General features: G+C 39.6%; 1 long non-coding RNA gene across 2 annotated transcripts in view; it reads right to left on the bottom strand.

The window, feature by feature from the left end:
* Positions 1–442: 442 nt before the first annotated feature.
* The window catches only part of LOC101021565, a 74,728-nt gene continuing 51,433 nt past the window's right edge, over positions 443–23,737 (bottom strand). For both annotated transcript variants that reach the window (XR_002517259.2, XR_001895223.3), the window contains one exon: positions 443–959. This is a non-coding gene — a long non-coding RNA (uncharacterized LOC101021565). The remainder of the gene's footprint in view (positions 960–23,737) is intronic.

Here is a 23,737-nt window from a genome sequence, read left to right as displayed (position 1 = left end):
GGTCTCTCCTCCTCTTTTATAAAACCACCAGTCCCACTCCCATGATAACCCATTTATCCACGAATCCACTAACTCATTAATTCATGAATGGATTAATTCATTCGTAAGGGTAGGATCCTCATGGCCCAATCACCTCTTAAAGCCCCCACCCCTCAACGGCCCTACATTGGAGTCTAAATTTCAACGTGAGTTTTGGAGGAGACAAATATTTAAACCATAAGAATGTCCCATCATGCTTTCCTTTTTATTTCAAAATCTGCTTACACTGAGTCTAGGCAGTGCTAATAAGTGTTGCTAATTGGTTCATTCTTGTTGTGAGTACTTTGATGATGTTGCAGGAATGGAAGTTGGAGTAGCAAATTGTTTCCCCAGAGAATTAGAGGTATGTCAGTATTATTAGCTTATTGCTAAACTAAGTCTATTCTGTAAAGAAACATAAACATTCAGATTATGCACAAAATTTATTTCCATTAGTGAAATATAACCCCCATGAAAGCTCCCACACAATCTCAGTAGGCTGGTGGTACAGTGCCTTGGAAAGAGAAATCAGGAGTGACATTCAAGAGCCAGCGACCCCAGAAAACTCTTTATCTTGATGGAAAGGGCTACTTGTTTTCTGTCTCCTCATCCTCGCATGTACATTCCATCTGCCTAATGCTTTCCTCTCTTAACTGAAAAACAGACATGACACACACAAAAAAGCATTTCTTGCCCCACTTCTTAGAAAGCAAGGTCAACTTATGCTGCATTTAGGCTGTGTAGTAGGTGCAGTCATATGTTTTTGTGATTTCTTGAAGCACAGCTTTTAAACAGTGTGGCGTAGATGTGAAGTCCTGCAGACAGCAGCTGCAGGCAGAGTGGGCTGGTATGCAGCAGGGGAATGCATGAGAGGGCTTTCTGAGCAATCTTTGAGCAGATGGCGAGTCTAGGCATCCGGGTGCAAATCACTCCAGTCACATCTGAAAACCAAACAAGAATTCTTTAGAACTGTGACGTCTGGACAGTGTTATTCATTCTATGGTGATATCAGAGAAAGGGCTTCACATCTTTCTTTCTGAATAGACCCCCCTCCAAAAAAAAAAAAAAAAAAAAAAAAAACCTAGAGCAATAGCAAGCGTCAAGAAGTCCAAGGCTAAGCAAAATGAGTAACATTGGCTGGAGGCTGGGATCCTAGAAAAGGGTAGGCAAAAGACTACAAAAATGAAGAAGTGCTCATTAAGCTGAGGAATACGTCCAGGGATAGAGTTGGGAAAAATCACAGAACAGATAACAGAGTGGTTAGGGAAATGATTTTAGACTTGTTAGCATCTCTCCTGTTATCTTGGATTGGTCAATTCAATACACAGAAAATAAAGGACTTCCTAGAATGATGTAACAGAAAGATCAGTAACTCTCTTAACAGACGGGCTTAGGTTTAAACCTCACACTCTGTGAGTGATCTTGGCAAGTCACTTCACTTTATTAAGCCTGGGACTCTTCACCTATGAAAGAGGTAGGACGATATCTACTCCTAGGGTGTTATGAGGATTAAATGAGATAATGTATGAGAAGCTCAGTTCAGCCCAGCATGGCTTAGTAAACAGGGGACATTCAATAAGTATGTGCTCTTTTTCTCTCTTCCCTCTTCTCCTTTTCTCATAGGAGATAGGGTTCACATAGATCTATAAAGGCAGAATTCTTTCACAGGCTGCCCTTAGGCAGAGAGAACAGAGCTTGGTCGAGAACTGTGAAGGGTTTGAAACTTTATACTACTTGTAAGCTCACAAGATAACCTGACGGATTCATGGATGCTGGCAGAAGACACAATATTCCTGGGTCAGAGACAATGGACTTTACTCACAGCACAGCAAGCAATATGAGTATTAGCATATTTGCTTTGACCCTCCAAGCCCCAATTCCCACAGAACAATGTGAAGAGAGCCAGGTGATACCTGCACACACTGTGGGATGGCTTATGAGAGAGAAGCCCTGAGTATAGAAAACCCAAATCTTGCATAATGGACCCTAAGTGCACCTGCCCTGTGCTCCAGCCCAGCTCCGTTTTTCCATGTATGTTTCCACTATGGAAACTCCCTTAAAAAGAGAGTCCAGCACAAGGACTGTCAGCACCTGCCAGATGTAAAAATGTAAGACACATGGAAAATTGTCTCCCAAAAGGCATAACAGAAATAATCCCTTTCCTTCCTGTCCTCTTACCAGATTCATTAGCAGTGGCAGGCTTTCTGCACAACATTACTTTTCCCTGTGAACATGCAGTCTCACACATCCCACACCCTCCATATTTCCCTCTTTATCTCTTCTCCCATTAACGTAAGCACTCAAGCACCTCATCAAGAACTTTCTATCCCCATTTTGACCTTTTTAGAGAAGTGCCAGAGCCCACAGTTGGGGAGGCTGCTGGCCTGACCAAAGGACATGGCTTTTCTCTGGGAATCTCGTTTAAAGTTTTATGAAAAACATAAGAAGAGGGGAATAAGGGAGGAGGTCAAGGGAGAGAATGAGACATCTCTCCTTAACTCTCTGCACTTGGGGAACATTTGATCCCAGCTTGGAAGTGAAAATGGAGCCAAACTGGTGTCACTGAAATGAAGCAGGAAGTGTTCTGAGTCTCAGATATCTCCCTTCAGGTGCACGGGCCCAGAGCCAGCTGGATGTTTGGAGAGAGCAAGAGGCCACCTACATGGAGCTATTTGAGTGACACCAAAACATCTTCCTGCACCTGATATTTCCATTATGGTCTCTTCTCCAGCAAAGGCATGATCTAAAAAGGACACTGGTCCAATATAAACATGCCATCTGGGAGAAACAATTTCCACTATTTATAAATATGCTGCCAGAGGTGGCCCATTCATTTAATGCCCTTATTTTAGTACCAGCTACGTGCTAGACATTGTGTTAGCCACTGGGCTTCAAGGGGGATCAACCATACGTCTTGCCCTCAGGCATTCGTAATAAGAATCAGGAATTATACTGGGAATTAGGCTGCAACTGACAAGTTTTATGACAAGTGAATTGAGTGAATGACATGCGAACATAGCCAAGGGGCATTTAATCTTATTTTGAAAGATCAAGAGATGTCTTTCAGGGGAAGCTAAATGTAAACTGAGACCCTGTATGTTGAGTCTTTCTTAGCTGTATTTTAGAGGTGAAGAAATGGAAGTTTAAAAAGTCTAAACGTCTTACCCAATGTTATATGGCCTGGGAGTGACAAAGCCAAGACTCAAACATACTATATTTTAATATTGGTTTTATCATGGGTTTTCCCATAGGTATTAACACATTGGTTTATCTAGGCAGCTAGGGCCTTAGGAGACAAGACCTCTGAGAGAGGAGTCCTAGTGGTGATGGGAGGTGCAGGAGTGTGGCGAGGGTTGAGGTGAAGATGATTGTGTGGGGTGAGGGTCGAGACAGGGTGATGCAGCTTGGGAAAGTCTTCCCAGGGATGGGGTGCTGGTGTAATGAGGGATTTTTGAGGAGCAATCGATGAGACCTGAAGACAGTGGAGAGTGTGAAGGTTCTTAGGGAGAAAAAAAGAGGAAGAAAGAGGGTGGGGAGAGGAGGAGGAAGAGGTAGGAAAGGAAAAGAAGATGAGGAGGAAGAGGAGGTAGAGGAAAAGGAGAAGGGGGAAAAGGAGAAGGGGAAAAAGGAAAGGAAAAGGATAATTATTTAAGAATGAGATCATATCTTTTGCAGGAACATGGATGGTGCTGGAGGCTATTATTCCTTAGCAAACTAACACAGCAAAAGAAAACCAAATACTGCATGTTCTCACTTATAACTGGGAGCTAAATTCATGATGAGAACTCATGAAAACAAAGAAGGGAACAACAGATATTGGGGCCTGCTTGAGTGGGGAGGGTGGGTGAAGGGAGAGGAGTAGAACTGTACCCAATAACGATTGAGTACAATGCTTATTACCTGGATTATGAGTCTGTACAAAAAAACTCCTGTGACACGAGTTCACCTATATAACAAACCTGCATATGTGCCCCAAACCTAATACAAAAGTTAAAAAAAAGGATAATTATTTAAGGAGAAGTTGTGATAGAAAATTTGATGTGAGCAGCAAAATCTAACTTTCTCTGTTTTATAAATGTATCCAGTGCTACATGAGTTAGTCATAGCCACTATTCCAGGAAGCAGGAGGCCAACACCTTCTCTGTCAAGAGGGAGAATTCAATCAGAGCCGCCACACAAAGCCCACTGCTGATCGGGTTCTTCACAGGAGCCTGAATTAGTAGTTCTTCCAGTCCTTTCACTCACTACTACCCCACCCCATCTTGTCAAGCTTTGCTCTTGTTCTAGAGGGAATTGAAGAAACAGGTGATAAGAACCAGCTTCCCCACTCTACTTTGACCCTACAGCCGCCTGCAGTTTCCTAGGACTGACTTTAGCATTTGGAATGAGCATAGTGTCCTGTAGAGTGCAGGGTCAGTGCATTTCTGAAATAACAACCAAAAAAAAAAAAAAAGTAAAAAGTGTTTTGAGTTGGACCAGGGCTTATATCATATGCTATGGTTCAAAGCTTTCCTCCTAGTCTTAGGGCCAAGCCAAACTCATTTGGGTTTCGAATATCACCATTTAGCAGTCCATTGGCCTGGGCCTCCTTCTCTTGACTGAACTCTCATCCAACCTAGGCAACATTTGGATTTAATTTGGTAGAAAATGTGGGTGAGTTGCTTGCCAAATTCTTATGAATCTGTGTCAAACTCAGTGATTTAGGCTAAGATTTGGGGTGTGGCTGAGTCCCCGGAGGAATTCTGTGGTTGCATAATCCACAGAAAGTGAAGCAAAGGGTATTTTCAAAACTATTTCCAAGGAAGTGGACTCTGTAGAATCTCAGTTTATGGAGATTAAAATTTTGGAGACTTCACTACAGAATTTAAGTATTTTCACAGTATGTAATGGTCTTTTAGGGATGTTTAACCATCTGTTCGTTTTTCTCCCCCATCACTCCATCATATAGGTTATTATCCATTTGAACCAAAGTAAGCCAGTACACAGGAATGATGCATTACTTAACTCAAGGTCAAGAGGTAAGAAAATGACTGGACTAGGCTATAGGCCTGGCTCAATGAATTCTGTTGTACAGAGGCTACCAAAACCTTGATCTCTGACCCCTTCAAAGACTGTAATTATTTTTTCTTTCATTACAAGACAGGTTACTACATTGACAACATACAAGCCACAATAAATATAGGGTATTGAGACTGTTCCCTGGGAAATTGACTCTGAGGTGGAGATTTGCATTCAGGGAGTTATTAGGAGTGCTCTCAGGGATGATACTTACGAGAGAGTGAAGGAAGCAGGACTGGGCAAAGGGAGAAGCTGGACAGTGGGGCATGTACAAGAGAGGGCTACCCAGATCCCTTGGGACACTCTGGAGCTCTGATAGCCGTTCACACAGTTGTCTAACATTGTGGCAAAGGGTCTGGACAGACATTAGTTAAGAGCTACCTCTGGAGAGTAGACATGACCTTGGACTAGGAAGTTCTCTTTGGCAGAGAGCAATTTTCATGGAAGGCTCAGCTGTGTGAGGTTAGCAGCCAATATTCCTGGCAGCTGGAGTGCCTTGGTCCTCAAGGAGGTGGTGCCCCCACAGCATCCACTACAGGAAGGGAAATAGAATTGTACATTGAAAACCCAGAGTACCGTGGCCAGTTTCATAGAGGTCACGTCCATAGTGATGTGAAATTGCTCATAGGAGCTAGAATGTGGCCTAGAGATATCGAAGGCTCCAGAGACTAAAGAGAAAAAGACCCAGAAAATGCTAAGGGTGTGTAGGAGTAAACAACTATGGCTTTTGCATTTTTATACAGGGGGTAAAATCAGGTTTGATAGAGTAAAAGATAATGGGGGAAGAGAAGATGTCAAAGAAGAAATCAAGGACAGACAAAAAAGTCTGCAAGGGAAAAGGAATGTGATTTAGCTAAGATGAGTGTGGAAACTTCCAGAACAAATTGAAGACACATAATCCTTGAGTTATATTTTGTAAACATCCTGGAATCCCTACTTTCTTCCCAGAAGCTACTCTAAGGCTTCCCAGAAGCTTGGCCTTGGTGCTAACGTCATACCTCAAAGCTGGCCTAGCTAGCAGCTGATCACTGGAGTAGGAGTTAGGACCCCTGAGTTTTTAGGGATTCACTTGAGCAATAGGGTGGCCTTAGACTAATACATTTGTTTTTGTTACCTATTCTTTTCCTCTCCTTCCAGCACTAAAATTACTGAAAAATGTGCCCATTGTTTTATACCAAATTGCTCGGTGAGTTTTTAAATTTTCTAAAACATGTGAAAACATAAGGGGTTTTAAAAATGGCTTCTTTCTCTCTTCTCTTCTCTCTCTTATTTCTGTCCCTAACTCTGATTTTTTTATGACAAGATTATGATGCCATTTTGCTTTTTTGTTATTACTATTTTCATTTTTGCTTACATTTTTTCTCCTTGAGCAGATTCTCTTTTCAGATCAACTTAAGGTTCTCTGAACACATCTGGTGCGCTCTGAACTTTACCTGCTAGAAGTATTCCCAACACTTGGAATTCCATCCCATCTACACCGGAGCTCCCAACAAAATGGCATCCAGTTGTTTAGGCCCATCTCAATAGCAGTGTGCACTTGGTTCCTTACTCACGTCATACATAGCACATTGAAATTGAAATTGCCCACTGACTTCCATTCAGTCATTCATTAGCCTTTCTGAAATCTCTTGTTTTTTGTTCCCATCCTGATGTGATTTGACCCTGCCCTGCCATTTCTTATATCTACTTGTCTCATTCGGCCTTACTGTATAGTCACATGGTTTCTCACTCTATTCTATTCATCTGGTTTCTATTTTAAAATGAAAACTCCCAAGGGCAGAGATTATATCTAAATATTATTAGATTTTTTTCCTGTAACACAATATCATGATTATATATATATATACACACACATATATATTATACATATATACATATGAGCAACCTAGTAGTCAGAGCTCATAAATATTTAATTGAATTTACTATCTAAGAACAATGAGGGGAAACCAGGAAAACATCAAATAATGAAAAGCTTGATACCCCTTAACTTCTGACTCTTAACTTAGTTATCCAAACTGAGTGAGATAGTCCTGAGCTCAAAGTTAGCTGTTCACAGTGACTAGCTTTGTGAACTTAAATTAATAATGAGCCTGTATGAGCCTTAGTTTTCTCATCTGTAAAATAGGAACGATAATTGTAACTGCCATGGTAGATGGGACAGTAGTACATAGCCTGACATTTTATAAATCTACACATGTTCAATTGAAGAAGGTTGAAGGATGGAGCTGGAACACATTAGCTGAGAACTGAGTCCCCTTGGCCCCATCAACAGATCCTGACTCCTTCACATAGTGCTAGTGCCACTGGGCTGTGAAAAGTAAAGAACGTTGAGGTCATTTGTTTTTGATACCAAAGTTCTCTTTGATACCAGTTTTAACTCTTCTTAAGAGAATAACTATATTTTTTTTAATGTGGACCAAAAACTTGTCCACACAAATTTATAAAACTGAATTATATTCTGGTCAGCCCTTAATTATTCATAGGAGCATTTTCCACTTCTAGATTATCAGTGGAATTCTTTTCCCTTAGATTTCGGGCTGCCTTCTCCCTGCCACCCAGCATGTGGCTAGGCCACATCCCCCAGTGTGGCCTTAGGGAATGCAAACTCATTTTAACTTTTTCCTGAGCAGAACATCACTGGGAAGGAAAATTGGAACCCCCCAAAAGTCATACAAAGCATTCCAAAGTAAAATATAAGAAACATTTTGATTGTTTTTCTGTTTTGGATTATCTGCGCCACTATTCATTTCCCCTTTTTGTGGATAATCAAGAACTGGATGTATTATGGTTAACAAGACTTGAAAATTGCTGAGAAAACTCTGCAGGGCATTAAAGACTTTTAAAAGTAAAATTCATAATCCTCAACATTTACACTCAATAGCCCATGCTACCTTGGAGGAGGGGAGTAGAGTAGGTAGATAGCTGCAATAGTTGCAACTGAAGATTTCTTTTTTTTTCCCCCAGGAAATTTTAGCTTCAGCTGTTTCAAATCATATCTGGCCAATAATGATTAAAATCAGATAAGGCCCCCAAGACACAGAGAAAAGGAAAAAGAAACTCTATCTTGCACTGCAAAGATTTTTTTTTTTACATCAACTTAAATTTTTAAGAAAAGAAAGATTGTTTTCTTTTTTAGCCAAGGAATTTCTTCATTGCATTTAGCCAAATATAGATTCCACACCCTTTTCTAACTCCAGCCATCTGAATGTCCTGATAAGCACACGGCAAAAAAACATGGCAAAAAATAAGCTAAGTGAAACATTCTCATTGCCTCATGATCTCTAGAGTCTATGTCATCAAGGCACTCATCCAAATATTGCAAGTGGGTTATCTTGAACTTCAGTTTTGAGGGACCCAGGGCCACCTCCTCAGTCATGGAGGGCCTCTGGGATCCAGTAGGAGCTTATAATGAAGGTAAGGATTTGAGCTGGAAGTCAGAGTACTTGAGCCCTTTCTTTGGTTTTGTACTCCTAGGTCAGCTCCGACCAGATCTTAAAAGAGTTGGAAGATCACACCCATTGCTTTTTTCTTCATAGGATTCAATTCCATGCAAACAATGCAATGTCGTTTGTCTAGTTTTAAAATGTAGGAGGCACAAGTGACTAAGATACAGGATCCAAAGCTGAAGGCAGTGCAGTTCCTCCCCTCAAAGAGCTCACGGTCTAATACAAGAGACAAATTATTATCGCCATTGCACAGAGAGATTTGCCCACTCTCTCTAACATAATTGCGCTTTACTGGTTGCTAACAGTGCAGTGAGAACACAGAGTAGGTGTTCTGAATGGCATTTTAGGGCAGCCCAGAAAGGCTGCATGAAAAGTTGATATTTAAACTGGGCCATGAAGAATAAATAGAATTTTGACAGATATAGGAAAAAGAGTGAGACTTTCAAGCTGTCAGCTGATTTTTCTAAGAGAAATCTCTGGCCAAGGGACACTAAGAGGTAATACTGGACAAACTCAGTAAGGAACTGATAAAAAGATCTTCAGAAGGTGATAGGAAGAGGTTGGCGATCAACAAGTGAGAGGGCTTACAAATATCAGCCTTAACCACCACCCTATTGTGCTTCTACCCCAGGTACAGTCCCATCTCTCCTTCAATGAATTCCTTTCTCTAGAGGAAACTGACAGTTCTCAGGAGAAGTCCTGATTCCCCCAACCCCATCAACCTTTGCTTCCTCTGAGATTATTATCGTTATTTTACATAACACAAATGACAACAATACAAGTTACTCTGCCTCACCTAATGAACAATGATAATAATAATAATAGCTATCATTATTTAGCATTTATTATATGTCAGGCATTTGTGCTTAGCATTTTACATATAAAATCTCACTCAATCTTTGCAACAGCCTTTGAGTTATGTACTGTTATTAACACACAGTATTTCACAGCTGAGTAAATTTAGACTTGGAAACTTTAAGTAATGTGCCCATGGTCACTCAGCTAGTAGAGTTGAAACTCAGGTTTCTCCAGTAATCTCAAAGTCCAAGTTTTTAATCTCTATATCATCAGGTCTGTCTAGGAATTTCATTCTCCCATAACAATAATATCATAGTTTTATATAGTGCTCTACGAATGCATACAAAGTTTATTCCTTTTTATTTGTTCATTTAACTACAACAGCCTTGTGTTGTTATTTTAATGTTTCATTTTTAAAACTGAATTTATTTTTAAATGACAACATTTGTATTTGCTTGTTGCTCTCTCCTTGAGAATGGAGACGTTTAGTAAATATAAATTAAAGGGAAGAAAAGAAAAGGGAGAACGTTTGGAAAAGGGGAGGAAGGAAGAAAGGAAGGGGAGAAGGAAGAAAGGAAGGGAGGAAGGGAAAGAAAGAAAAGGGAAGAAAGGAAAAAAGAAAGTATAGAGGAGAAAAAGTACTATCTTGCTTTACCCATCACAAGGTTGATGACTGATACCTTTATAACCAAAGACAGGTTAGCAACAGAAAAGCGTAACAAACATATTTAATTCATGTCTTATGTGACACAAGTCTTCAAAAATGAAGACCCAGAGACCCAGGAGACACTGTATTTTTAAGCTTAGGTTTGATGATGAATGTAGAGGCACAATTGGACAAAAAGGGGGTATGACTTAAAGATAACCTGGAGGGCACTTAGTAAGGCCTGATTCTTCAGATTCTTCTTAGTCTCTCTATGGAACATTCCTTCTCTCTGGATGTAGGGCAGGACACCTGTCACGTGAGGGTCTTCGAGAGAGGTCAGAAAGACCTTTCTGCTTCTGCGGTTTTCTCTGTTTCCTTCAGCTTAAAATACTGAGCATGCCAAGGTACCATATTTGGGGGGTAGAATTTCCTGCACTCTGTCAAAAAAAAGAAGGAAAAAAAGGAAGGAAGGAAGACAGGGAGGAAAGAAAGAGGAAAGAAAGGAAAGAAGGAGGGAAAGATGGGAAGAAGGAGGGAAGGAGGCGAAAGAGAGAGAAGAAGGACAATTTTCTGATAAATAAATTGAAGAGCAGAGAGCTGAAGCAACTGGACTGGAGCTGTGACAAGTCAACTACAATACCAGGATCGGAATCCAGCTTATGGATTCCTGATGTGACCATCTTTTCATTGGGTTATTGACTTTGGTGGTAAAGGTCCAGTGTGTGTGTATATATATATATACACACACACATATATATGTGTATATATATATTTAAAGTTCAGTTTTTATCTTTGGTTATCAGAAACAGTATCATAGTGAGGCAAAAGAGTTAGCTTTAGGACAAAAATGAATTCTCTGCAGGAAAAATGGTGTCTGACCTTATAAATTAAAGTCACATGACTTAGGGCCTATTATTACACAGCAACAGTCACATACCAAGCATTACACAAACAGATGGAGGGGGTGAAAGACGACTTAATGAGAAATGCATGAGAGGAATGTGAGACATGCATGAAGAAGGAGCATTAAATACCTAGGATAACAGCTATGGCTAAGCTACTGTGAGTTGGGATAAAATAGTTTAGGCTAATAAAGGAGTCAAGAATGAAGAATTCATTCTGCATGCCAAGGGGAAGAAACTTCATGACTGAACCTTTAGTCTGGGACCTTCTCAAAGAATATTCCTCGTCCTGCCTCAATACTTATCCCCTCGAATTCTTTGTGAAATTCTTTTATAAACAAGTTTATAATGATCAAAAGGATATTATGACATCAATTTTGAGAAAAAAAAATCACCCATGCATGATGGGAAGGTGAAGTAGAAGTTGCATTAATAGTAAGTTGGAAAAATAGTAAGGACAGGTGGGGAGAAAAGGAATCATTCTATGGGGAAAAATTAAGCAATTGACTGAGCAGATGCATATGTGCCTGGATCATCCACTCTCACCAAGCCTCAATCCAATAGCAGTTCTAATCCTGTCACCTGCACACAGTGTCCACAGCCTAACAAAATTTTTCTTGGATGTGAAACCACTATATTCTTTACCGAGGTCTTCACCCTGAAAATTGATTTAACTCTGAAATATTAGTAAGGTAAATGTTATCAATGGAAAAAATCCCTGAGATTGTTCTATTCTCTATACATTCCTTTTTTTTTTTTTTTTTTTTTTTTTTTTTTTTTTTTTGAGATGGTGTCTCGCTTTGTCACCCAGGCTGGAGTGCAGTGGCATGACCTCAGCTCACTGCAACCTCTGCCTCCCGGGTTCAAGCAATTCTCCTGCCTCAGCCTCCCAAGAAGCTGGGACTACAGGTGTACACCACCACGCCCAGCTAAGTTTTTGTATTTTTAGTAGATACCAAAATATTTACTATATTTTCACCATGTTGGCCAAGAAGGTCTCGATCTCATGACCTTGTTATCTGCCTGCCTCAGCCTCCCATAGTGCTGGGATTACCACTCCCGGCCACTATTGTCTATACATTCTTCTTATTTAGGTCCACTTCACTATTGTCTGTTTCAGATTATACAATTGCTGAGTAGAACAATAATGTTATATACTCTCTATGAACTTTTCCCAGCTAGGAAGCATCAATCTTTAGACAGTTCATAGTGAGGATGAAGAGGAAGATGACAATGACAATAACCAGGAGGGAGAGTGGACATGGGATTCCATAAGGGATGGGAAGAATGGCTGGAATTTTGCTACCTTGTGTATTAATAATTTAAGGCAGCATGGTATAGAGAAAAAAGCCTGGCCTTTTGAGTACGAGATAGATACTGTTTCTCATCTTATTTCTCTTCATCGTGTGGCCACAACATAGGGTTTATTCCATGGATCATGGATTTACAAGGTCAAAATTCACTTCTAACAGATAGGAACTATATCCATGCCTCAATATTTAAACTATGGATAGATTTATAAACTTCACCTTGGAAAGCCTCAGAAGTATTCTCCATGCAAGCTGAAAAAAAAAAAAAAAAAAAAGGAAAAAAAGCAAATGGCAGCCAACTTGATGGAAAAATATAACAAAACAACAACCTGGAGACAATATTTAGGAGGTAACAATTCTGGGAAAGTATTTCTTTTTTCCCCAACTGACTTCAGAGGGGTGGGAAGTATTCAGTGGGGAGCATCACTTTAAGCCAGGTACAAAAACAGGCTCCAACTATGAAAAATGCGTTTTCCTAACAAAAGTACTCCGAGTAACCTCCCTGTACACGGCACATTTTCTGAAAATCAATCAAGCCCTCTCATTCAGCTGAAGTCCAATCGCATTGTCTGTCCCTTCCTCCAGAAGCCGATTTCTGCCAGGTAGAAAATTAAGTTTCCTTTACTCTTCTTTCAGACACAATGCTTCAGCATCGCAGAACTGTTGTTCTGTGTGGGAAACCGACTTCCTGTCTCAATAAACAAGCACACACAGGCTTTTCTGGACACATAATGGAGCCTTTTTTATTTTATACAAAAATCATTCCACACTTAACACATCAATGAAGCCACTTAAGCTCTACTGCATCTGAATTAAAGAGGAATTGTGTGATCAAAGGGTGTGAAAAGAACCACACAGGGCGTTCTTCAGATCCTCTACTTTTGTTACATTTGATACATAACAAACCCAATAAATATGCTTATCCTAGGAGCTAGTTTCATTATCTCATACCCTTAAGCCTGGTGAAAGTATGTCTGTACTGCCCTTCCATTTTATACTGACAGTTTTGGTGAAAAAGTGAAAATTATTTGGCATGTGGGTGAGATTGGGGGAATGAAGTGGTTTTCCCTTTAGGTTTTGTTTGTTTCTGTTCACTAACTATAAATGCATATTTATATGTTTATGTATGTGTATAAATATATATCTACATGTATCTATGTACACACCCAAAAGAACTATACATAAAAATATGCAATATATATATTACAGATACAAAAGCATGTACATTTCTCAAGTTAATATTACACATAAAATGATAACATGGGAAATTTCTTTTTCTTGCCAAATATTTGAATATAAAGCAAAAAAGACATGATGAAAATTCTCTAGTGCCTAGAATTGAATAGGTGAATAGGACATACTATAATCCTTTTATACCTTTTCATGCTATAGCTTTTGTGAAGGTTACTAGGTATTTAACATCAGCTGTATTTTTTTAGTATCATGCATTGTACGAGATTTGGAAAATTCCTAAAGAATTCAGGCATCCTCATAAGCCACATATCACAACTACAAATATATTAAAGTGCATTTTGTGAATAATAATTCAAATACCATAAACCATGTCTTCCATACAGTTGAAAAAAGGCATGAAATGCAAAATATGCAGTCAATGAATGAAAGTTGATTGAACACATTATTTCAATCTATGCAATCCAATCAATAGTGAATTGAGAGTTGTTCCTTTAGCTACCATTTGTATAGCTCTAGTGAATTGTTGAACAAGAACCCAAAATTGTTCAGACAGAAATCCTCTCAATGAAGAAGTTCAAATTGCAATTAGTTCAAATACAATCTGTGGAATGCCAATTATGAGTTAGCCGGTGATCTAGGTACAGAGGAGTCAAAGATTAAAAAGGCGTGTCTCCTACTGCACTCATAGTCCAATAAGAAAGAGACAATTGTAGACAAAAGATCCCCATGCAAAGTGTGATGGTAACTTTCATGAGGTGCCCTATTGGAGTGTAGTGGAAGAAACAACTAATTTAGTATAGAGAAGTCAGCAAAGACTTCCCTAAAGGAGTTTATATTTGAGCATGGTTTTAAAAATGGATGAGAAGGTTAGAAGTTTATCAGACAGAAAAATTGGAAGAAAAATACCAGGTATAATGCAAAGAAGCCAAGACATGCTTGAAAACGTGAAAAAGCATCAAGGGCTCTTAAATTGGTGCATAGTCTGTATGATTGGATTGTTGAGTTGATAAAGTGAAGAGAAGCTGCAGATGAGGCTGGGATGACAGGCAATGTCATTAAGGCATCCAAACTGTATTCTTAGAAGTAACCAGGAACCAAGTAAGATCTTAACAGATCCGAGTGACTTGAATTAGATTTTCTATTTTTTGTCTAGATACAGTGAGGTGTCCATACTAACCAACTCTTTGAATACTTATTCAGATCTGGTTGTATTGGTCTAAATAATTTAGCCGGTTGTATTTTTCTTTCTCAGCGCTCAGTTGTTTGGCATTGCATATGCCGGCCATGTAGATGATGGGCTGAAGGTTTGGTTTACATGCAAATGTTTTCAATGTTGTGTAGACAATCACAAACATCGAAAGAAAAAATATTCCAAGGGGATGAAAGTCCCTTTACCATGCTTTCCAAATACATCATCATTGATGGTATCACTAATAGCAATTCAGCTTTGTTTACACACAGTTATTAATATCAGATGACCATCTGTTTTCCGCTACAGTATATATCATGCAAACCTTTCCATGGAGCCTATGGACTGTTCTCTATTGCATAGACAAATAAAGCCCAATAAATAACCATAAAAGTAACAACACATTGATGCAGTTGTACATTCTCTTCTTGATTAATTCTGTGTGTGTATATACCCAAGGTCCAGACATATCCAATCTGGCTTTCTCTGTGAAAAAATAAATCAGTAAGGGTTTTTTCCCCCTTCACTAATCCTATCCTGAATTTCCTGTCAACTTGCAGTTACGCTCACATAAAAAAATGATGTTTCATTTTGCTTTTGAATGATATACAGAGTCCCCTTTTTCCTTATTTTTATTTGGGGTTTATTTGTCCTTGAATTGTATGGCTGCACTTGATGTCATGATTTAAATGTGGTCTAAGGCAAGATCTTTCACTCAACAGCCCATAATAATTTGAAAATAATGAGAATGGAATTTTCTAGTAAACAAATGCTGACAAACATGCCACTTAGATGTGATAAGCACAGAAAAATCACATTCATTGGCTACGAGGGAGAGAGCTCGGGAAATAGAAGAAAATTTGTCCACATTCATTTAAAAAACACTGTGACTCCACGATGAATTTTTTAAGATCTGAGCATGAAGAGGCCTGTACATTCATTTTAATTAATACATTTAAAGGATGAAGTGACAAACAGAAGGATTTTCAGAGGAAAACAATCAAGAAAGTGGAGGTATTAGAAGCTATATCATATGAGAAGTTGAAAGATCCAGGAAGCTTCCGCCTAGAGAGAAGCATAAATCATGGAAATCTCCACAGATGGATCCCCAAACTTTATGTGGGATAAAAGGATTTCACTTATTGTGCATATCTTTAAAAGGAAGCATGGCTGGAAGAAACACAGAGATAAATATCGTTCCAATACAAGTAGAAACCTTCCAACAGTCAGAGCCATCTGTATAATGGGTAAGCTGAGGAAGTAAAGGATTTTGTATATACAGAAGTGTTCAAGCAGATGTTGGAGCACCATGAAGCAGGAATGCAGTAACTCAAGAATTAGAAGGGTTCTTAGGTTTCTAGAGATCCCAAGTTGTAATTCAAACTCATCTCAATTTACTGATTTTCCTTGGGTTCCGCCTATTATGAACTACAGCGCTTTCTCTCCTGCTATGGTTGAATGTTTGTGTCCCCTCCAAAATTCCTATGTTGGAACTTAAGCCTTAAGGTGATATTATTAAGAAGTGGGATCTTCAGGAGGTAATCAGGTCATGAGAGCTCTGTCTTCATGAATGGGATTAACAACTTTGTAAAAAGTCTAGAGGAAATAAGCTAGGCTCTTTTTTCTTTTCTATCCCTTCTGCCTTGTGAAGAAACGGTGTTTGTCCTCTACAAAGGACGCAGTGTTCAAGACAGCAGGACCTCACCAGACAGCAAACTTGTGGTGCCTGATCTTGGACTTCCTAGCCTACAGAACTGTGAGAAATAAATTTCTGTTATTTTCAAATTACCTTCTCTCAGGTATTTTGTGATAGCAGCTCAAGCAAACTAAGATGTCTCTTCAGGATGAGTCTGACTGCTGCCACTCCTGACTTAGTCAAGCCTGAGTCAGACCTCAGTTCTGGACATCACAGTTATTTTAAAGTAACAGCCTTTTCCTAGATGATGATATCTGATTGGTTTTGTTTTGATTTGATTTGTTTTTTTCAGTCATAGCTAGTAATCTGACACCAACTTCTGACTGATGCTCTCATTTGAAGATTTGACTTTAGCATTCTTAATCTTGAATTCTATCATAGAGAGAAACAAAAAGAAAGACCTCAACCCTTCCTTGTATGGGGTCATTTCAGAACATTAAAAGATTTGAAACCCCGTCTCTACTAAAAATACGAAAATTAGCTGGGTGTGGTGGCAGGCGCCTGTAATCCCAGCTACTCGGGAAGCTGAGGCAGGAGAACGTCTTGGACCTGGGAGGTGGAGATTGCAGTGAACTGAGATTGTGCCACTGCACTCCAGCCTGGCAACAGAGTGAGACTCAGTTTCAAAAAAAAAAAAAAAAAATCACACACACGCAAAAAAAAAATCACAAAAAATCTCACGTTAAAAAAAAAGATTGGCATCAAAAAGAGTTACAGAGAGGAATGGTGGTGATGTTTGCACATTATGAATGTATTTAGTACAACTGAACTGTACATTTAAAAATGGTTAAGGTGATAAATTTTATGTTATGTGTATTTTACCACAATTCAAAAATTAGAAGGGGAAATAAAAGGTTTAGCATGAGATTTTCACATAGGCAATAATACAATTTATGATTTGAATTGATCCATTCTTACTACTTTTCGAAGTGACCACTATTTTACTTGAGTGTTTTTCTTTCTAAAATCCTTGGGTCATTTTTACACATTTTAGTCTCATGCCATAAATCTGAAGCCAACCAAGATTGTATAGAGAATTGGGGAAACCTTCAAAGTTCTGGTGTCGCTCATTGATCCCTTGGGTAATTCAGTCAATTAACTAGTGGTCCATGTCATCTACAGACTATTACTCCCCTCAAGACTCCTAGATTATTAACCAGTACTGGAAAAATGTTTTGGGGCCAGCTTACATGCCTCTCTGACTTGTCTGCTTTGGAATTTCCCTGTAAGTCTCTAGATTTTGGTACATGAGTTATCTCCCAAAAACAAACTTCCTTGTCAAGAAAAGGAAGCTTAAACAGGCATCAAACACATTCATGAAACTCAGCAGTTTGATGAATGGAGAGTAAATGAATCATAGGCTTATGAATTACATGACTTTCTATGTACTCACATGTCTCAACAGGAAGGGGTGACAAGTTGGAAGCTTCATTCTTGATTCTTGAAAGCCAAACTTATCTGAACATGCCATTTGAGGCCATTTAAGGTTAACATGTCCTTATTTCTAACGATGACTGCTACCTTTTATGGCCTTTAATTACTAAAATCTTTTCAAATTTCTAGGAAATTCACATTGGGGCTGATGGGGGTGAAAAATAAATGACTTCTGAATGTCCTTTCAAGTCAAACAATCTATTACTCTTTTTTTTTATTTAGGTAAGCCATACTAATTCCATAGAACAAGTCTGCTAGATCATAGCCTTACTACATGCAAGGGGAATGTTCATTACCTGTTAGTAAAAGAAAAAGAAATCAAGTGAAGAGCTCTTTTTCTCTTTCTTTTTTTTTTTTTTTTTTTTTTTTTTTTGAGATGGAGTTTCACTCTTGTTGCCCTGGCTGGAGTGCAATGGCACGATCTCAGCTCACTGCAACCTCTACCTCCTGGGTTCAAGCGACTCTCCTGCCTCAACTTCCCAAGTAGCTGGGATTACAGGTGCACACCACCACGCCCCACTAATTTTTTGTAGAAACAGGGTTTCACTATGTTGGTCAGGTTGGTCTCAAACTCCTGACCTCAGACAATCCACCCACCTCGGCCTCCCAAAGTGCTGGGATTATAGGTGTGAACCACCACATCTGGCCAAAGAGTTCTTTTTCTTTGGAGACCTGGACAATACTGATTCTCTTAGCATGCATTTATTGAAGAACTAATGTGTGCCAAGCACTCAAGCTACGGTCTTTCCTCTAAAGGAGTCCCAGTGTGGTGGGAAAGGGCAACAAGGGAGCAGGTAATGTTAACACAGTATGAGATACTCTGACAGGAATATGCACAGTATACTCTGGGAACACAGGGGAGGGGAATCTAACCCCAAGGTGGGGTGGAGGAAGGCTGGGAAGTACTCCTAGTGGCATTGATGCTCAGGTCAAAGGTGGAAGGATAAGTAAGGCAGGAAGAGAAGAAGGGTGGAGATGCTGAGCATTTGGAAAGAGTTTAGTATGAATGTTACTTAGGGTTTCAGTTTCCAGTTGGGAATTCGGTGGGCAAGCCAAGGCTGGCAAACCAGGCCGGGGCTGGCTCATGAAAGGCCTTGCATGCCAGGTTAAGAAGAGCAGATTAAGTACTGGCTTTAGTACACATGCGGTTTCTGCTGTTATTGCTGTATCTGAGCTTGAATGCTGTTAGCATCTGGGTTAGCCACATGTCCTCCAAGAGCGTGTTTTCCTTTCACCTGCGTGTTTCTCTTAAAAATAATTTATCCTACAGGAACTAGGAGGAGGAGAGGGAGTAGGTGGGGATTTACTACTTAGTCTTAAGCCCTGGTAGAAACATTTTGACGTTTTATTCCACAGTTCTCATTCAACGTTGGTTCAGCCCTCTGCATTCCTGGACCTCGGTTTCTCATCTGGCAAGTGAGATCACTGTGCTTTGTCTCAGATGTGCTGTGTGTCATTTGGAGAAAAGTTGTTATTTGACTACAAATGCTCTCAAGTTCCTAATCAGATTGTATGAATAATTCACAAACAACATCATCCAGGGATAAATTATATTTGGAACTTTTATGTTGACCAATTCTCAAGCCAGACTGCTATGATTCATAACAATCTTTGGTGACATTTTCTAAGAGGTAAAGAAAAGTAAACAAAAAGAGTTCTTTTTAAAGATGAGGAAAGAATTAAGGATTAAAACAGTATCAGGGAACTGGAGCGATAGACCAAAAATACAGTGGGGGATTTTATAGGTTTAAGAGTCATTAATTTAAAAAAAGAGTCCAAATTATAGATACAGAGCAAGATTTTTTTTAACACCCCCCACACCCCAGTCCCTGGTTACCATCATTTCTATTCTCTGCATGTATGATTTCAACTCTTCTAGGTTCCATATATAAATGAGTACGTGTGATATTTGTCTTTCTGTAGCTGGATTATTTCACCTTAGCATTATGCTCTCCAGGTTGATTCACATTGTTACAAATGACCCAATTTCCTTCTTTTTAAAGGTTAAATAGTATTCCGTTGTGTATATGTACCACATTTTCTTTATCCATTCATCCATTAATGGACACTGAAGTTGATGCCACAGCCTGGCCATTGTGAATAATGCTGCAATAAACATGCGAGTGTAGCTATCTCTTTGACTTACTGATTTCACTTCCTTTGGATATATATCCAAAAGCAAAAATGCTAGATCATAGGGTAGTTTTATGTTTAATTTTCTGAGGAATCCCCATATTGTTTTCCACAATGGCTGGCTGTACTAATTTGCATTCCCACCAACAAGAGGAAGGTTTTTATTTGGGATCTGATACCATTAAGTTTTGTTTTTGTTTTTGTTTTTTTTGTTTTTTTTTTTTTTTTTTTTGAGACAGAGTCTCGCTCTGTCACCCAGGCTGGAGTGCAGTTGCATGATCTCGGCTCACTGCAAGCTCCGCCTCCCGGGTTCACACCATTCTCCCGCCTCAGCCTCCCGAGTAGCTGGGACTACAGGCACCCATCACCACTATGCCCGGCTAATTTCTTGTATTTTTAGTAGAGATGGGGTTTCGCCATGTTAGCCAGGATGGTCTCGAACTCCTGACCTCATGATCTGCCCACCTCGGCCTCCCAAAGTGCTGGGATTACAGGCTTGAGCCACCACGCCCAGCCCCATTAAGTTTTAAACATTAAGCTTTAACAGATTTAGTAACATGGACAAGGACCCGTACCTGGTGCATGGCAGAGCAGGGATTTATAACTAACCTTTTCCTGGGTCAGAGTTCTTCAACACTCTGCCTTTGTGCCTCTACTCATTGCTTCAGTGATTGATTCTCAAGGACATGGTCTGGGATATGAGTACAAAGACTTTACCATACATGGGATTTTGTAAAAGGTATCTGAGAAGTGAAGTCAGTAATTCTGGGGAAATCACAACTTTCCCAGGCCTTTCCACAGGGAATAAAAGTCACTAGTTTAGTAAGATGTCCTGATCATTGGTGACACGTATGTCATGAGTCTTAGTGTAGTTTCCTGCTAAATCCAGCTCAGCCCTGCAGTCACTTTCCATGAGCCCTAAGTACTGCAGGAAAAACCTGACTCATAGCACCACTTCTTGTAACACATTCTGGCTTTGTGATTAAATTTTCCTTCCTTATTTTTTGAGTGTGGAAGCAGATAAGGAAGAGAAGAATCTCATTCAGCTGATATTTAAGAAAAGGTCCAAATTTACCTCAAAAGAAGCACTTGCATAATAAGAAAGATTATTCCCATTTTACAGAAGAGAAGCCTGAAGAATTCAAATCAAGGACTTGCTTAACTATTTAGTAAAAGCTGTTATCAGAGCAAAGACAAAAATAGAAGGACTGTTCAGATGGTGAGGAAAATAGTGCATGTAGAAAAGCCTGAGGGTTCTTTTCTTCTCTTATTTATTTATTTATTTGAGGTGGGATCTTGCTCTGTCGCCCAGGCTGGAGTGCAGTGGCATGATCTCTGCTCACTGCAACTTCTGCCTCGGGGTTCAAGCAATTCTTCTGTCTCAGCCTCCTGAGTAGCTGGGATTACAGGCGCCTGCCAGCACGCCTGGCTAATTTCTGTATTTTTAGTAGAGATGGGATTTCACGATGTTGGCCAGGCTTGTCTCAAACGCTTGACCTCAAATAATCTGCCTGCCTCGGCCTCCCCAAGTGCTGGGATTACAAGCGTGAGCCACCCGCCATGCCTGGCCTCTTCTCTTTTTTTAAAAAAATTTTGGGCCGCGCACGTTGGCTCACGCCTGTAATCCCAGCACTTTGGGAGGCCAAGGCAGGCGGATCACGAGGTCAGGAGTTCGAGACCAGCCTGGCCAACATGGTGAAACCCTGTCTCTATTAAAAATACAAAAATTAGCTGGGCATGGTGCAGGCGCCTGTAATCCCAGCTACTCAGGAGGCTGAGGCAGGAGAATCACTTGAACCTGGGAGGCGGCAGTTGCAGTGAGCCGAGATCATGTCATTGCACTCTAACCTGGGGGACAAGAAGGAGACTTCCTCACAAACAAACAAACAAACAAAATTGTGGTAAAATACACGTAGCATAAAATGTATCATCTTAACCATTTTTGAGTGTATGGTTCAGTAGCATTAAGTACATTCCCGTTGTTGTGCAACCATCACCACCATTCATCTCCAGAACTCTTCATTTTGCAAACTGAAACTCAATCCCCATGAAACACTAACTCTCCATTCCTTCCATCCCCGGTCCCTGGAACCCACCTTTGTACCTTCTGTCTTTGTGAATTTGACCACTGTAAGTACCTCCTATAAGTGGACTCATATAGCATTTGTCTTTTTTGTAACTGGCTTATTTCACTTAGCATAATGTCTTCAAGATTCATGCATGTTGTAGCATATGTCAGAATTTCCTTCCTTTTAAAGGCTGAATGGTATTCCATTGTATGCATGTACCACATTTCATTTGTCCATTCATTCATTTCTTCTTTGTTGTAGTTCATCTGAAAAATGCTGGCAATCTGCATTTGAGTATTTGGATGTCAGATTGGCTTGAAGGAATAGAGGTGACAGACAATCCATCCCTATGTTTTTCCAAGTTTGCTTCTTTGTCCTTGTACTTATGTGACAGCCATTGCAGAGAACCCCATCTACAAAAGTGTGAGTCAAGCTTCCTATCAGGCCTGATTGGGAAAAACCCTGTTCTTTGTATGGATCTCAAAACTTTCCTTGTCAATCCTGCCACGAATTCAGTATTTAACTGAGTTAATATGTAGACACATGATACTAGCCATAATACTTTTTAGACATTATGCTCAAGCATCAGATTCTGCTAAGGCTTAGGAGCAGGTGGGAGAGAAGAGGAACCCCAGACCACCACATTCAGACTGTTGGGTCTTGCAAGGCAGTGAAGGAGCATTTGCTGCTTTCGTTACCCTTACTCCAGCCCATGCAGCTGTTTCAGTGACTTCCTGCCATTCTTCTCTCCAGACTTACTTGTCTCTCACAGAGCACGCTAAATCCCTCCTTTTCCTTCATGCCTCAACTAAAGTAAGTCCTCTTTCATAGCGCTAAAAAAGTGAAGCACAGTGAACCAGTAAAATGTATGGTTTAGGTTTTGTCTTTCTCTTACATTTGAAGTAAATATTAGAAATAAATTTGACTTTTCTGCACCAAGGTGAATTGCCCTCAAGTTCCTAAGAACAGTTGGTTTTCTTCTCCTTTGTCTTAATACTACAAGAACAGAGTCAGTTTCACCAAAGTTATGGTACATTGTTCCAATGGATGATCCTCCTGTATGCTAAAACAAGCCTCTTTTATTAATTTTAATTTTTAATTTTTATGGGTACATAATAGGCATACATATATTTACGGGTTACATGAGATATTTTGAAACAGGCATGCAATGCATAATAATCACATCAGGGTAAAAGGGGGTGTCCATCACCTCAAGTATTTGTCCTTTGTGTTATAAACAATCCAATTATATTCTTTCAGTTATTGTAAAATGTACTATTAAATTATATTTGACTATAGTTACCCTGTTGAGCTAGCAAATACTAGGTCTTATTCATTCTTTCTAACTATTTTTTGTACCTATTAATCCTCACTTCCCCCCACTCTGCAAACACACACACACACACTTCCCACTACCCTTCCCAGCCTCTGGTAACCATCCTTCTACTCTCTATCTCCATGAGTTCAATTGTTTTAATTTGTAACACCCACAAATAAGTGAGAACATGCAAAGTTTGCCTTTCTGTGCATGGCTTATTTTGCTTAACATTAATGATCTTCAGTTTGAACCGTGTTGTTGCAAGTAACAGGATCTCATTCTTTTATATGACTGAATAGTACTCCATTGTGTATATGTACCACATTTTCTTTATCCATTCCTTGGTTAATGGACACTTAGGTTGCTTCCCAATCATGGCTATTATGAATAGTGCTGCAATAAACATAGAAGTGCAGATATCAGTATAATATACTAATTTTCTTTCTTTGGGGTATATACCCAGCAGTGGGATTGCTGGATTATAGTGGAGCTCTATTTTCAGTTTTTTGAGGAACCTCCAAACTGT

Source organism: Papio anubis, chromosome 12 (genome assembly GCF_008728515.1).
Source record: "Papio anubis isolate 15944 chromosome 12, Panubis1.0, whole genome shotgun sequence".
NCBI classification, from domain to species: Eukaryota; Metazoa; Chordata; class Mammalia; order Primates; family Cercopithecidae; genus Papio; species Papio anubis.
The sequence above is the reverse complement of the archived record's forward strand: the minus strand, read 5'-3'. Positions and strand labels throughout refer to the sequence as shown.